The sequence below is a fragment of the Rhinatrema bivittatum genome, chromosome 3 (assembly GCF_901001135.1).
Source record: "Rhinatrema bivittatum chromosome 3, aRhiBiv1.1, whole genome shotgun sequence".
NCBI classification, from domain to species: Eukaryota; Metazoa; Chordata; class Amphibia; order Gymnophiona; family Rhinatrematidae; genus Rhinatrema; species Rhinatrema bivittatum.
Genome location: NC_042617.1, coordinates 512,035,479 through 512,049,651, shown reverse-complemented (window position 1 = coordinate 512,049,651; position 14,173 = coordinate 512,035,479). Strand labels below are relative to the sequence as shown.

Here is a 14,173-nt window from a genome sequence, read left to right as displayed (position 1 = left end):
GGTATAAGAAAATACCCGGAGTAGAACCCCTCTCCCTGTTGAGCCCTGGGAACAGACTCCACGGCTCTGGAGCGAAGCAGGGCCGAGAGTTCAAATTCGAGGGTCTTTGCGTGTTCCACAACTCTCTATGCCAGGGAGGGTGGGCAGTCTAGAGGAGCAGTGAGGAGATTTAGGCAGTAACTGTGGGCTACGATAGACAGTACCCATCAATCAGTGGTAATTGGAAACCAGTTGCTGGCAAAGTGACAGAGACGACCTCCCACAGGTGGGTCGGACAGTGCGGGCAGAGGGGACTGGTTTCTGCTCTCTGGATGCCAGTCAAAAACCAGCTGCAGGACCAAACTGGGGAGCTGGTTGAGTTCTAGGTGCTCTTTGTTGGCGAGGTTGGCCTCTTTGGGAGGACCGAACTGTACAGGTACGGGAGGCCAGAGGGTGGTATCTCCGTTGTTTGTAGAACTGCTTCCTGGTATCCTAACGCGGACCTCTATGGGTCGCTGAGGAGGCATCCGAGGTGGTAGTCAATAGCTGACACAGGGTCTCATCGTGATCCTGGAGTTGGGCCACTGTGTCTCATATCTTGTCCCTGAACAAGTTTTTTCCTGTACAGGGGAGGTCGGCCAATTTTTGTTGGACCTCAGGACGAAGGTCTGAGGCTTTTAGCCACACCCAGCATCTGGCACTAATGCCTGCTACTGAGACTCTTGACGCTGTTTCAAAAACGTCATAGGCCGCTCTCGCCTCGTGTTTTCCAGCCTCCAATCCCTTTTGGAGGATGAATTCTAGGCCCTCCTGAAATTGCTGTGGCAGGGTCTCCGTGTACTCATGGACCTGTTTCCAGAGGTTCCTGTTAAACTGGCTCATATATAACTGGTACGCTGCTATGAGAGTGATAAGCATGGAACCCTGGAAGACCCCTCTACCCAGGGCATCTAAGGCTCTGTTCTTTTCCCGGAAGAGCGGAGGAGTGAGGACGGGTCTCTTTTGGCCTTTTTCTCAACTCCACCACCACTATAAACTTGGAAGAAGTTCTGGGTGCAGTGGCCAAACCAAAAGGTAGCGCTCAAAACTGATGACGACACCCCAAAACCGCGAAACATAGAAATCGTTGATGCTCTATACAATATGAATATGCAGGTATGCCTCAGACAAATCCAGAGACACCAGAAATTCCCCGACTGTACTGCTATTATCACTAAGTGCAAGGTTTCCATGTGAAAACGAGTCACACAGTTCATTCCCCTGAGATCCAGGATGAAGCAAAAACAGCCCTCCTTTTCTTGGACACAACGAAATAAATGGAATATCGGCCCTAATTTTCTCGTGATGTGGGCACAGGAAACACAGCCCGCAGACTGAGAAGTCTTGACAATGTACAGTCCTCTGCCTGTCTCTTCTGTGGAGAGTTGCAGGGAGACACCAAAAACACATCCCGAGGAACACTGCGAAACTTCAGCGCATCCTTCAAGGCCACGCCCCCTTCTACAGGAAAGTCGTCCACTTGGTAACGGTGCACACAAGCGCATCTACTTTCAGAAAGCACAATTGCTCTCTTGCAGCTGGATCCAGGGGTTACAGTCCTTCCAAGACTCATCCCCCTTTGAAATTAGTTTCCAGGGCACCCCATTCAAGATCAATGAATTAATGAATGACCTCCATACTAGGGAAGAAACATGAGGCTTTATGCAAAGAAATCAAAATGGGATCTTTCTTTGGCTCAGATGTGGATTCAGCCCCAGGTACTCCTAGTATCTTCAATCTCAGAGGAATTTCCCAATCCTCCAGGAAATAAAGGATCTGCTTCATCATCCATGCCATCTGGGTCCCTATTAGGAAGACCAGCAGATGATCTGGACCCTGATCTGTTAAGATTGGCTGGGGCCAAGTACTGTACTTGAATAAAAGACTGCAGTCCTTGAAAACATTCTACCCAAGAAAAGGCAGAGGGATCTATGCTAAAACCTGGGGGTATCTGTCCTGTGCCCACTGAACTACCTTCTCCTGCTGATGAACCAGATAGGGGAGTTCCAAAATCAGGCAACCTTTCTGGCAGCTCTTTTCACAGGCTGGGAAGAACAGAGCTTAATAAAATCAGATGAAAGCAATTCCCCTTGAGCCTCCAAGCAGCACTGACACAAGTTAGAGGGAACGCCAGGCTGACATGCCTGAATATGACAAGTAGCACAGAGGATAAGGCGCTTAGATTTCTTTGCTATAGGCACCATCAGTCTGTCAGTACGCTCTAATGGGCGTCTGAGAAGTGAGTGTCCAGCTGTATTTGTGCTGCAAAAATCTAGGCTCCCAAAAATTAGGTGTCCAAAATGTAGGCGCTCAACATTGTGCTTCAATGAGCATCCTCCAACAAGGCAATTCAGATTGTACACTTAGATAAGCGCATGCATGTGAACGCCAAGATAGACGCCCCTAACAACTGGACCCCCAACCAGGTGCCCAACTAGGCATCCAACTAGACACCCAAACTGGACGCACAGCTGGATGCACTAGCATGAACCAGTGGAACCAAAGAGGGCAGCTTAAAGCGTAGGAAAAATGAACGAAACACTGCTGCAGCCTACCACACGGTGAACAAGAAAAGCCTGAGAGTGGGGCCTAGCCAAAAGGCTGCTCACCTCGACAGGCTGCTCACCAAATCAGTTCACGGAGATCTGAGGGAGTAGGAATCCTTACAAAATTCCCCTCCCTCTTTTTTTTTTTTTTTTTTTTTTTTTAAACACCATACCTGAGTTCAGCCCGACCCGGCTAAGTACAGAGATAGCATCCGGCTGTGGGGTAGAGGGCATATACCTTCCCCACCGTGCTCGGCTTCCTGCATTTTTTTGTTTGTTTTTTTAACAGCTAAGTCCACACCTGCTGAAAACCAACCACTGGACCAAGGTACTCATTTGAGTGAGGGATCCAAAGATATCACCTCAGGAATTCTCAAATGAGGGAGAGACCATAAGGTATCATCACAGGAGAGCAGGGTCAATACATTTCCTTCTTTTCTCTTTTTAAAAATATAAGCAATCCCCATTAGAGAGATGCACGTCCCCCATCTACTGGAGACGGAAAATACAGGCAGGCTGTCAGTGCAGGGATATATATATTGTGACATCAGCTTAGTTCTGTCTCCATTTGCTGATAGAAGGGCATAACTCACTGGTTCTGGATCCACCTGTCTAAATGCTAAGAAATAGTCTTTATTCGAGTTTACAGAAGAAAGTTTTTTTCCTCCTACTCTTTGGATTTGCTGATCTAGCACTCTGGGTCTTTTGAGTATTTGAATTCTATGAAATGCTACATATATTCATTTCCAAATACTGGTGGAAAAATAGAAGTGTGAGCGTTGAAAAAGATGGTTTACATGAGTTTTTGTTTTTCTTAAGGAGTTTTCCCTAGTGCAGGATTTCAAAATGGAGCCTCTGTTGAAACAATTAACTCTTCATATAACAATCTAGAAATGTGCAAGTTTGGTCTTTATTAATTGTTTAAAAATCTTTTTGGATATAAGTTGGAAGATTTCAACTAACACTCATAGTACATTAAGAACTTTAAAAAAATTATTTTGTAGATTCACTATATAAACATAAAAAATGAGACCAATTAAATGAAAATCTGTTTGTGTGAGTTTGCTTTGTGAAAGGAATGAGATTTCCTTTCACAAAAACGTATTTATTAAAATATATTTACAAGGGTGTCTTTTTCAGCAACACAAACTGTTCTACCATCACCTCTCTCTGAAATATTGTGTTTAGCTATCTCCATCAGATGAGTCAATTTGTCTGCTGGCAACAACATCATATTATTCCCAGATGACATAGATCAAGAAAGACCTAAAACTATGACTTCTCTCAATTGACAATCCTGCCATGATCATGCAGATGAGTTTGCATCCTTCCCTCTCATGTCTATTGCTGATGTGATGCTTACTAGAATATCATTCAAATATGGATGCATAAAGATCCATTGTTCTTGAAGTGGTGCACCTTTGTGAACAGCCTTGGAGTCAATGCCAGTGCAAAAATAAAGGCCCTGAACTAAAAATGCTGAACATCTACTACAAAGCAGAAGTACTTCTTGTGACACTAAGCAATGGGAATATGGATGCAAGGCCTATCAGACCCTTACTGGATGTGGTATATTCTAAAAAGGTTTTGGTGTTACAGTTCATTAACACCCCCACTAAGAGAGATTTTCATAAGATTATATAAGTACTCACTCAGTCACTGCAGAAGTTGAGAAGTAAGAGTCAAGGAACTATGAAAGGACAGGAAGTGTGTTCCTGCCAGATCCTTAAGGAGAACTAGTATGTTAGATGATCTATTATTTTGAATGTTTGTTTGAACTGTTGTGATCCAGTGATTATCACATAGAACGACAGTCTATAAATAAAACTACTAAATAAATAAATAAATAAATAGTAAGAAGGGGGGGGGGGGTCTTCATTCTCCGAGTTGGAGACAAGACTAGGGTCCTCGTGTCCTGTGACTTACGAAAAATCTGGACTTGCATTTTGCTGAGGAATCTGCATCCAGAAGAGGGTATCCCTCCTAGATCTGAGGATAAGAGACCAGTCCAAAGAGCTGCAGAGTTATGGGTATTACAGGGAGTCTGTTGAAGCAATGGAAGATCCCACATTTGCTCTTAAGTCTTAAAAGATAAGGGAGTCAACAAGATTTTGGGAGCTTTAAGTGCTGAATACTTATATGAATTGTGAGCAACTATAAAGTTTTGTTGTGATTTTGGAATAGTGTATGTCATCTATTGCCACTTTTCAGCAGTGAACTTTTCAAATGCTGGAACACTTGATGTGAGGGATTTTTATTTGACATGCTATTGATCCCTGTGGGTTTAAGGAGCCGGCTACTCCCCTCCCCCACTTAATTTATGGAAGAATCCCAAGACTGCATCAAGTTTCTCAGGTTACCTGTATTGCCTGAAGGTGACACCTTTTCTCATAGGGAAGATCCTAAAAAAGGAAGTTACATGGAGATTCCCTCTGTAGTCCTTTTGAAAAAGTCTGTGAAGAAGGGACCTCCAAATCTGTCTCTCTTTTGATAAGTGTCTTTTTTCTCTCTGTCAGATGTTTCACAATCTTATCCAGATATGAACCTAGTAAATGTTTACTTCAAAGAATAAATAAAAATACACCTTAAAAACATTCAGTTAACCGTTGCTTTAGCCAAAGGTACCATCTGGCAGAGACTCTTATACCATTGGCATAGCTAAAATTGCTACAGAGATAGACAGCGTTTACCAACAATTTGCTGCCAGTGTTAAAGTCATGAAAGATCTTGGCTCAATGCCTATCTTTTCCTGGCATCAGGTCCTCTTGTTTTTGGCTTTTGTAACCAGTTCGTGATATCTCTGGACACATATGCTAAGAATAATGCAACCTGTAATGTGGACCCCCATTAAGCTCATATACTTTTTAAAGTCATATCTATGCACCTGTCAATTCTATCATTTAAGAATGCTTCTACTTCTTAGGACCTAGGCACTACTGGTCCAGTTCTTCCAATAGAAGCTTAGCCAGCATGAAAACACAATTCAGAATGGCTCCCTTACAGTACAGATAACCCCAGTCCATCTCTTTAATTAGAGTACATCAGACACCATCTGGGATCTGGAAGGCCTCCACAGAATGTACCTGCCTTCCTGTCCTCAGGGTCCTTTGCCACTAATATAAGGACCAACACCCAAGGCTGACCCCTGGTGGAGGGGAGATGGGGGGTGAAGCCTAGGACGAATCCCCAAAAGACCAAAAGTACAGAGCTTAGGGCATTCACCCCAATTTGCACAAGCACATACCTTCAGGATGGTTCTGACAACACCATCAATTTGGTTATCAGACCTCTCTCCATTTCTCCAAGCAACAGAGACCTTTCAGCTGCTCTTGCCTCCTCCAACAGACAACTGCTCCCCTGAGAAAATGTGAGGTCTCTATTTGGATGGAATCCAAGTTGGCAAGGACTCTGGCCTATTGATCCCTCTTCTCCAATCTCATGTGGAATGATCTATTGAATTTAGAGCCTTTTTGAAAAGATCAAGGTTTATTTTGTGATACTTATTGAGTTAGCCACAATACAGGATTATAAGATTTTTCTCAGATCCCTCCTCCCAAATCACAAATTTCCTGGGATCTCATTTATTACTGCCTGCCTTTCCTACCTTCTGTTATCAAGGAGTCTCTCCTCTCTCTGAATGTGCCACTTCACAGACCAGGCATATTAACATGGCACTAATAGTGTACATCTTCCACATAATTTAGGCAGGAACAAACCCTAGCCATCATTTTGCTCTCGGACTTCTTTTCCATGAGGGAAAAACAAGTTCTCCTAACAAAATCATAAATGGCTTTTTATTCAAACTCATAGCTGGTACAAGATATCTTGCTACTAGACACATGCTCATTCTTTCCCTCGGGCAAATGACCTGGGCAAACCCAGCTAGCTATCACTTGCTATTTCATGCCCTTAGCCTCAACCTGCAGTCCTCCTGCATTCCTGCAATCATGGGGATGAAACTGGATAAGGCCAAATTTCAACCCTAGAATTACAAACCCATGGCCCCTTCCAAGTACTGACACAGTTCTCTCTGTAAAGCAGACCCATCACATGATCACCACAGTTTTACCAAAATTAACCTCAGCTGTACCACAAGAACCACCAGCCCAACTATGTTCAACATAATATAGGCTTTCAGCATGAAGATCCTGCTTCTGTATGCCAGTAGACGAACACGAACATTAAGTGAGAAGAAACAAAAGAAGGGATCTGGAGAGGAAGGAGACTTAAGAATAGAGCGGGACGCTGCTTACCCGCAGCAATCCTGCGGCACGGCAATGACAGTCTGTGGCAGCTTCCTCTGAGAGGAGCGTGACGGAGGTGCACTCTATCATGGCTCTTCCCCCCCCCCATCATGCTGGGTGACCCTGCTGAAAGTTCCCGCAATAGAGCAGGAACACAAAGGATTTAAACGCCGTCCCTGCTGTACTTCTCTGCCTTGGCAACAGGCTGCTTCAGTGTTCGCTTCTGTCTGTGTTCTCCTTGTTCTTCTTCGACCCTCACTGTATTTTGGATTTGCCTTGCCCACTGCCTGCGTCGACCTCGGTCTGGATTTTGGATTTATCTTGCCTGCTGCCTGGACTTGGATTTGGTTTATCAACCTCCTCAGATCCCTGCTGGATCGTGGACTGGACTGAGTGTCAAGTCCAATGCTATTCTACAGTCTCCGTTCAGTCTCCAGCTCAAGGTAAGGCTGTTACTCTATTCCACTGGATCTAGACAATCGTAACAAAGACATCGCAGAACGCTCCCAAAAAGACTAATACCAGTCTACCAAACCAACAGGTGGTGCTGAATCTGCTACACCAAGATGTCTTGTACCAGTTGCAGATATACATTTGAAGAGACATAACAGAAATGTGTTATTACAACTATGTAAATAGGGAAGGGAAGAAAGAGAACAGAAATGTTTATTTTAATTAAGATAAATGATAGACCAGCTCTAACCAAACAAAAGACTTGGGTCTGAATTGCAAAGATTTCAGAACATGAAGTTAATTAAAAGCAGAACTTAATCTAGGAATGAAGTTAAAGTACACAACATTTATTAAAGCATACCCTCTCCAAGTTGACATACAAGAAAATATTTTATTTAACTAAACGCAATAACTTTAAAATCATAAGCAGACTGAGTTTTGCTCAGATTTGCGTGTAATGTAGAGAACTTTACACACTAACTTTTTTACAACAGCTCATGAAAATTAGAAAAGTACAGTCACAGATAAGCTCTACATTTTTTCTTAATATTCTACATTTCATATTAGAGCATTCCATAAAAAATCAAAATAAAAAATCAAACATGCATATTGCACACGTTTGAAATATTAATGAGTAAAGAAAAAAGTGTTGGGAGACAATTAAGACCCTATTAAATGTTATCCTCTCTTTTATAAACTTGGTTTTAAGGCATTTTTCATAGCCAGATGAAAAACATGCCACTTACAGAACTGTCACCAGATACATGATTACACTTTTACAATCTTTTAAAAAATAAAAGCCTGCTCAGTTGTTAAGTTTTTCTAAGAACTGGCTTTCAGAATTGATATGCAAAAAAACCAATTTCTCTTTAGTACACTAAGACTAAGAGTTGCCGCTGGCAACAGAAAGACTGCACTTACTCAAGGATGCAATCGACAGGAAAGCGAGCTGCTAAATACATATATATTTGTGTTCCTGCATCAAAAACCTCAATATATCCAAGATGGATTTCAGAAAATCTTTGTACATCCTTTAGTCATCTAAAAACTGCCTTTGCCAGCACATGCCATAACTCGGATCAACAATGCTAACACTAAGTCTGTTTCAAACAAGACTTTTTTTTTTTTTTTTTTTAAACTAGAGCCGAACATCTTTAAAATAATGCAATGATCTGTATTGTAAAATCTCTAGTATGTGCACACACACCAAATCATTAACAGACTACAGCTCTGAGTTCTCTAATTAATGATTAACAAGTGTTAAGCAATCTGTACTTTTTTTTTTCTTTAAGCAAGGAGCTTACTTTAAAACTAATGTTCTTACTTTTGCCAGTTGCTGAAAGGCTCCTTGCCAGATCTGTCCAGTTTAAATATTTACACATGGATTTTTCAAGGTCACTGTTGAAATATGTAATTTTCAACTAAGCATGCCATTCCATAGCTACATCATAGTAACTATACAATAATGGAAAAGTAGGTGGAGAAAATTCCAAAAAATTGAATTTTCCACCTTAACTCCTCCCTACTACCACCACCATACACACAATAATAAAAAGGTAATTCCCCCAAAAATATCTAAATATAATTAGAATGAAATTTTCCCTAGACATAAGCACAGAAGTTAGAAAAGCTCAATTTTGTTCTGTAAAAAACACTGTATCTGCTAACTTTGTTAATGAATATAAACGTTGAGCTTTCATTCCTGAAAAACACTAGTCCCTCCACAATCATCCAGTTACAAGAAAAGGACATTCTGGGGCACTAAAAAAATATTGAGAAGAAATTGCTTCTTACCCAAAAACGTTTCTAAGCAGAGAAGCTTAAGCAACAAGACTAGTCATCATACAATTGTAGAGCTCTGTCCCATAAGTGGCACACTGCTGTGTGTAATGTATTCAGCATGTGTACTCTTCAGCACATGCTGCTGCTGCCGCTGCTGCCATGACAGGAGATGAATTTGTAGCCAGCCCTGTCATTTGACTCCTGTACCAGCTGACTATTACACTCACACACATATAATGCACATTGCTCAAACCCAGCAAGTCTACTGGGATCTCCTCTACCCCCTGACAAACTAGAATCCAAAGACTCAAGGAAAGCGAACAGATTCAACAGGCATTTTAGGGTTTTCAGTATGCCAAATTTTTCTAAGAGAGATATGTGTTGACTAACAGAAGTTAACCTCTTCCTCCTTCACTAGCAGTGCACAGTATGGCTGCCCACAGTGAAAAAGTCATATAGCATTTTCTGAAGGCAAACTTATCTGCCACCTACAGAATGACTCAGAATGCACAGTGTGTAACAAATACAATGCTATAAATGACACATAAAGCTGTAAAGTAGTATCAATATCCCTTAGTATTTAAAATAAAAAAAATAGGTTAACCAAGTTAGAATATTTGAAATACTGGTATTATGAAGATTGTATATTAAATTCTGAATAATGTATTTACAAAGCTGAAGTATTCAGAAAACATCCTGCCAATGCAGATAAGCATATGCACTTGACATACTTAAGCTATAGAAAGGGAACATCCTCAGCTTCAGACCTTGTTTTAATTTTTTGCATGGTAATTGTATAAAAAAGTGATTTTAAACTGAGCAAGTATGAGATGGATGTCACAAAGCAGCCAAATACAAATAATACAAGATCTAGTTTTTATACACTGACTTACTATTCTGCATTGAGTGGCTATAATTATTATGTAATGGTTTATGTCATTCAGATAGGGAGAGGCAAAAAATTATAAATTAAACAAAGATGTGCCTCCTGAGTTATCCATGTCCAATTAATAAGCCCTTTACTAAGTTCAATCAGAGCTTCAAAGAACACAAGCAATATACCAAGCCTAGCTCAGATGCATTAGTTAGGAATATTTTGATAGCTTTTAAGGGGAGAAATTACATTAAGTAAAACTATCAACTGGTATACAGCCATGCATAGCACACTAAAAACCCTGTATTAAATTTCTGTAATTAAATAAATCGAACCACCTCAAAATTGCTAAATGAACTACATATGGTTCACTCAATGATTCCATAGTATTATATGAACAAACACTAAACGACACAAGAAAGAGGGGCTCAGACTACCCCTTCTTTATTAGCCATAAGATAAAAATGTTCTGTCCGTAAATGTCAATACTGCAAGTTCTGACCATAACATCCTTAATTTTAGGGTTTAAACTTGCCTGCCAGAGGGTGGAAATAAAATGCCACTTGTCAACTAATCCCGAATTTCTTATTACAGCCATTTTGCTAATTTTTTTGTATTTTACATTCCAAAACCAACTATACTTGTTATTGCACCAGAGTTCAGTGTCAGGTTACCAGAGATTATTTATGTGAAAAGCTAAGCTTTGGTTTAAAAAGCACAGTATTCCAAGTTTCAAGCAAACAATTAGACACAATTGTGTGTATTGTGAGGCACAAAGGGCATACAGAGAACTTTACACCTCCTGAGAAGCATGGATTTGCCTTAAACTCAAAAACTTCCTATTAAAACAGGTTGTTTAAAACAGATTACATATAAAATGCAGCTTTTTAAGTTTATAAACAAAGAGGAACAATTAACCAATTGTTTACATCATCTCTAAGATTTCTTATAGAATAAAAAGGCATTGCCCTCAAATAAAACATTAAAATTATTTTTGCACAATAAACTATGTAAATTATTTCACAGCACATGTATAACGTATTCTACTTTCATGTTAAAATGTGGCATCTTTTGTTTTGCCTTTGCACCAAATCAGAACAATGCTTGTTAATTTGATACCAATCTTGGATGAGTCAGACAAGCAAAACTGGTTTGCATGATAATCTTTAAAATGAAACCAGAGATGCAGAGCAGTATTATTCCTGAATTCTGGGAATATATGCTCTATTTAGTTAATTTTGAGAGGGAATGCCTAGTATACCTGTAATGAGTCAGCAGTGGTATTGCAAAGGGCATGCTCCTTTACAAATTGCTGACACAAGTTTTAAAAGGTGTACATACTGATCTGATGAAACCAAACAGAACAAACAAAATCTGTCAAAGGATGAAGAAAATCCTAGTAAAAATATACACTATTAATATAAACCTAGCTAAATCTATCAGACTAAAGGATTATAACAAAATCTTTTTAGGTATGGAGACTATTGATTTTTATATATTTGTCTTACTATTAATCCTTGATTGCTTGCTAATCTCTGTCTGTCCATCCTTCTAGTTTTCCTGTTAGCTCCTCCTACATTTCTTATCCAATTTCAATGAGTCATATTCAGTGGTACTTCATAAAATGTTAAAAAGATGGACATGAAATCCACATTGTTTACATAAAATTCCCTGACACTTGCTCCATGGAGCTATATTATTCATTTCAGACTGAATATAAAATAAAGCCCCTTATCTCTGTTGGGCAGTTTATCGTTATATGTAAACCGGAGAGATTTGTAGTCTCTATAAGAACCTCGGTATATAAAAATTAAAAATAAATAAATAAAATTTCTGTCCCAATATAGAAAAAGAGCAAGCACTGTAAGGATACTGCAAAAATAGATCTGAAAAGGAAATGTGATGCTAATAGTTCTAAAAAATATACATGATTATATTTGATGAAGTGACATGGTTGCCATACTAGTCCACTTGAATTCACAGAAATAAAGGTTAACAAACAAAAAAATAAGGCAATGCCACTGGACTAACAATGGGGCCAATGCAATACAATGCGCTCAGACGAGCGCACTGTTAACCCGCAGTTGGCCGCAGGTTGTAGAGGCGCTAACTAATTCCCTTATGTTGAACGCTCTTTAAACCAGAACAGAAAAGCAGGAAAAAAAGCTTTTCTGTACTGCCTCCTACTTAATATCGTTGCGATATTAAGTAGGAGGAAAAACTAAAGTAATTTAACAAAAAAAAAAAGTGCCAGCAGTTGGGTGCAGTAAACGGATGCTCAATTGAGAAGCGTCTGTTTCCTGAATCCCTGGCTGTGCGGCATTTAGGAAAACAGACGTCGATAAACATTAAGAAAGAGGGCGCTGACTGTTCAGCTTCCGCTTTTTGCGCCAAAATATTGCATTGGCCCCAATAAATTTCTTGACTAGCTTGCAAGAATTAACACAAAAATATATCAGAAACATTCATTAATTTTTAAATTTGATTTCAAAACCTGAATAATCTATTGCATACTTAGTCCAAAAAAAAAAAAAAAAGGTCCAGCGGTCCCATCCCGTCTGTCCGGTTCATCCTGTTCACATTGCCAAGGATACAACCCAGCTTCCAGTCTAAATATAGAACTGTATAAAATGTCATTATGAATAAGAGGTTATCTAACTAAGCAGCCAAGTCACCTGCCTGATTTTAAACCTCCATTACAGAGCAAGTCTCAACACAGAGAAAACATTAATGGCAAAGCTGCAAATGCTCCATTGCTTAATTGTATTGTAAAGGTATTTCCAAGCACATTTTTTTTTTTTTAAGAAGCACTGATTTAGGTCAACAGTTATCAAACAAATTCTGTTTTCATAAATTAACAGATTAAATTACAAAGCCCAGTTGCATGAAACAGAAAAACCTTTTACTTACAGTGACAGCTACTACCAACATCCAATTGGTAAGCCTATTGTCAACAGATGCCTGGTTTTCATAGACACCTGTTGCTTTCAAATGCAATTTTCATCATGAAAGTGCATGTAGGCCAGTTAGAGTGATTAATATAGTTTGTGCATATCATAATAATCTTAGGACTGCAATATTCACGGGACAAACATTTGATTAATCGCTGAATGCATTTATTGGATAATATTTGAAAACTGGAAGTATCTTTAAAATGATGAAAAACTTAATCAGAAACTGGAAAAGAATTCATGAATACATTGTCTCAGAATACATATTTGATTATTCAGATTTCTTGATATAAAATGAGCCACAGCCAGAGTAAATGAATAAATTCCATAAAATATGAAAACTCTTCTTTAATAAATTTTCAATTGCATTGTAGTGACAGAATAACTCAGATACTTTAACTTACATAAAAGAAAGAATAAAAGTAACTTAATCTGGAACCACATGAGGAAGAGTAAGAGTGATGATGTTTCAAGATTTGCAATTGTTTCATGGATACACATTGGGCCGGATTTTCAAAAGGCCCGGCGACACGTGTAAAGCCCCGGGACGTGTGTAAGTCCCGGGGCTTTACAAAAGGGGCGGGGCCATGGCCAGAGGCCTCTGTATAGCCGCTGGGCCGGCGCGCGCAACTTACTTCAGCACCAGGACTGAAGTAAGTTTTAAAACAAAAAAAAGAAAGCAACAAAGGTAGAGGGGGAAGGGAAGGTTGGGGGGTAAGGAAGTTCCCTCCCAGGCCGCTCCGATTTCGGAGCGGCCTGGGAGGGAACAGGGGAAGACAGCAGGGCTTGGATAGGGCTCAGCACACACAAGGTGCCCAATTGGGCACCCCCTTGTGCGCGCTGACCCCAGATTTTATAACATGCGCGTGTATGTTATAAAATTGGGCATACATGTGCGCACGCCGGGTAGACACGCACATGTAGGCCGCATGTATATTTTAAAATCCAGCCCATTATACCTTATTTTCTAATAGAATTAAGTGAGAAAATATACAAACACACAAATGTATGTGTTGTAAAATATGCATAATTAACAAAAGGTTCGAAAGAAAAAGGAGAGATATGAAGGGAGAAGATGTAGGGCTAAGACACAAATGATGAAAGAAGAGATGGAGAAAAGAGGCATGAAGTAGTGATGGAAGGAAGAAAAAGAAGATACACAAATAACACAGAAGAGAATGTTAAATATCAAGTCAGAGGGGAGACAAGACAGAAGTAAAAGGGAAAATGGAAAGATAAACCAGAAAAGCAATCAGAAGAAACAAGAAAAAAAAGTAAAAGGAGAGTGTTACGATTTCAGCTGCC

At 39.8% G+C, this 14,173-nt stretch overlaps 1 protein-coding gene across 3 annotated transcripts in view; it reads right to left on the bottom strand.

The window, feature by feature from the left end:
* NCOA1 (nuclear receptor coactivator 1) overlaps positions 1–14,173 on the bottom strand; it is a 1,093,244-nt gene that overhangs the window by 801,497 nt on the left and 277,574 nt on the right. The window lies entirely within an intron of this gene.